The sequence below is a fragment of the Lupinus angustifolius genome, chromosome LG13 (genome assembly GCF_001865875.1).
Source record: "Lupinus angustifolius cultivar Tanjil chromosome LG13, LupAngTanjil_v1.0, whole genome shotgun sequence".
Classification (NCBI taxonomy): Eukaryota; Viridiplantae; Streptophyta; class Magnoliopsida; order Fabales; family Fabaceae; genus Lupinus; species Lupinus angustifolius.
In genome coordinates, this window is record NC_032021.1 from 12,131,003 (window position 1) to 12,134,579 (window position 3,577).

Genomic DNA, 3,577 nt, shown 5'->3' on the forward strand with positions numbered 1-3,577 from the left:
GGGAAATCAAGACTACGTAGTTCTGGTTCGAAAAATGGTTTGGTTAATTCGTTCGATTTGGAAAACATCGACAGATTTGAAAGTATTGATTTGTTGAGTTGATTAATTTGAAATTGTTTAAAATATATAATTGTTTTAATTCGGCGGAACTAATAGTTTAGAGATGATATTGGTCGTAGACCTTCTTCCAATTTTCAGGGAAGTTAGAGACAACTCGAACCATAACCTTACTATAAAAATTCCATAATTCATTTAGGTAAATTAGGTTTTGATTATATTTTTGATATGAAATTAATAGTTTAGAGACGGTGTTGGTCGTAAACCTTTTTCCCATTTTTAGAGAAATTAGAGACAACTCGAACCATGACCTTACTATAAAAAATTCCATTATTAATTATAGAAATAAGATGGTGTTGCATCATTTGTAATTTCGAAATTAATAGCTTAGAGACGGTATTGGTCGCAGACCTGCTTCTCATCTTCAGAGAAGTTAGAGACAACTCGAACCATGACCTTACTATAAAAAATTCCATAAGATTGAAAATTATTTAAATTGATAATTAACTTATCCAATGCTAATATTTATTATTTATTTGCGAGATAGATGAAACAGCAAAGCTAATGTCCGTACTGCACCAAATCTCAAATAAGTTTTTTGGAATAATTGAATTTAAATTATTGGTGAGATAGATGAAGCAGCAAAAATGATAGAATTATTTTTTGAATATAACATTATAAGAATTTATTCTTATTATTATAAATGACTATCAGATAAAATGCTATTGTTATTATCAAAATCATTCCTTTTTTATAATACCGGATATATATCCTTGTTATAATAAATGTTACTAAATAGATAGCATAAAAAGGAGATAGAGTTAACCTACTGGATACATTTTCAGTCAAGTTTATGAAAACATTTACAAGATGTTGTTACACCATATTGTACCACATTGGTAGGACATTTTCCACCGAGATCTCTTCACCTCAAATTGTCTTCATATTTCTTCCTCTACTTGTACGTTTGACTTACCAACATGGTGGCAACGTAAATGTTACAGGTCAAGGGGTTCTCCATGTCTAGCTTTACTCTTTTTGGATGCTCGAATCTAGTTTCATATGATGCTACAACACTTAATAGCAACATTTCTCTTCAAGAAAGAGCACAGCCACAAACAAACAAGTCAAATAGCTGTTATTAAATGAAGAATGAATCTTGTAGGAAAAGTTTATGTTCAAAACTCTACAATAGATGTATCATGTTGGAAGTGAAGTAGTATTAGGGGCCACTTGACACCTCAAGATCTAAAAAACAATGAAAACAAGACAAAGGACAATCTTTGGGAGGTGCATATAAATATAAATATATAAAAAACATTGATGAAGAGGATGATGAATGTGAATGGTGGGTAGGTCCTCCTCCCCTGCACTCCAACAAATTCTTCACCACAAATCAATCATTATTACTTTGTGTAAATACGGAATAAAAATTCATTGTTCCAATTCTTCCTTTTTTCTATGTTTATGTGTGCACGTGAGAGAGAGAAAGGTTATTAGAATCATCTTTGAAAGGTGAAGATGGTGATGATATATTAAGCCACTTCTACTCCATCAAATGCAAAAGCAAAAGGATGGTGAAGACTATCAAGTGAAAGAGGATAAAGGTTGAAACTTCGGGACATTAGAGGTTGAGGGGTTTTGGGACATGGGGCTTTAAGAGAAGTCTTTTGGAGAGTGAAATTGGAGACTAAGTGAAGTAGAGATTGAGAGTTTCAATTGAATCTGCATGAATGACACTGAGTTGGGGTCAAGTTTTCTTAGACACCCTTCATTTTTTACACCATGAGAGTATTACACTAGTCCACAAAAGCACAACATATGACACTGCATGACTATGTATCTTAGCATATGTTACATATGGGAAGCTTGTTTAAAAGACATTGAATGAGAAACCTCTAGTGCTTGCTAACTAGCCTGTTTCTAGCATGAACTTCTATATCACATTTAGCACACAAAGTTGATTCATCAGCATAATAAAACAGAGTTGCAAGCTTTCCCACACTCATCACACTAAATCTTCATGTTCTTCTTCTTAGCAATAATATCTCTCCTCTTATGAAACTTTTTCTGTGCTAAACCCCTTCCCTTTCTTTTGTACTCTAATTCTCCTTATATGACCATTTTTCATTGACTCTTTCTTTTCTCCCTTTGCACACATTTCTTTCCTATTAACCCTTCTTTAATTTTATTTCTGTAACTCTCTCCACCACCTTCAATATCCACCACCCCTTTATTCTTTATTCTCTTCTTCTCTCTCTTTTTGTTTTCTTTTTTGGACTTTCTCTCCGTGTAAACGTTTTTTATTAACACATCTTTATTTTGTAACGTGCAAGGAACTTAACTCTCATTTCCTCCTTTTGTTTTCCCTTTCCCTCACTCTTCACGTACTCTTCTTTTTTTTCTATGTGCATCTTTGTTTCTATATAACCGTTATCACTAACAATTTCTTACATAACCAAACAATGAAGAAAGGTGACTAGTGTGTCTCACTTTTTAAGAGAATCACTAATGGTTTAATATATATTAATTTATGTCGTATGAAACCGACATTAATAATTTGAACCAAACCACCGGTAATTAACTAATAGTTGATTATGATTTAAAGATAAAATTGGTTCTGAGACATCTACAAAAATGTTACTTTTAAAAATAAATAAAAATTGTTGTTTTGAAGTCTTTATATTTTTTTGATTTTATAGATAGGCCGGACAAAATTGAGTGTTCACAACAGCGCTTTTGGGGCACTTTCTATGTGAGTGTAGTAGTACATAAGGTTATATTCAACAGCGTTTTTTGAAGCGCTATAGAAAGTAGATATTTAATAGCGCTCACTAAAGCAAGTGCTGTTAAATGTCTACTTTCTAAATAAGACAATATTTCTCTCATACATTCTATGAGACACATGGCAAGCATGTTCAACTCCACCACATTTACAATAGATTTGTTAAATCATCAACAACTCCAGCTACATTCAACCTTAACAAATTCCATTTTATAAAATAACATATGAGTAATAAGATCTTATGCAAAATTTTCATTCCTTCTCCTTCAATGTGCAACTTTTTAGAGAGTGTTCTTGTGTTCCTCATTGATCAATTCAAGCTGCAAATACAAATAAAAAATGGCAACAAATTGTAAAAGTTATGAAAAAAATATAAAATTAGCAGCAATTGAGAAAGAAAATTTACCATTGTACTCAAACCATGTGTTTTAAACCAGTGAACCACAACCAAAAACCTAGACACCATAGTTGCAAAACTTCACAACAAATAAAGATCGCAATATTAGTAAAGATAGAAATAAATGAGCTAAAATAAAATAACAATTTACCTTATGTTTGAAGAGAAAAACCAAAAATCGATAACTTACTTGAAGAGAGAAACTAAAAACAAAAGAGAAAAATGTAAGTTACGGAGAAGAATAAAAGTAAGAGAAATAATAAATTGAGTGATATGTGTATTATCGTACGAGGTTTTGTTTTTTTAATTTGAAAATATTATCGCTTAGTAAAAAAGCG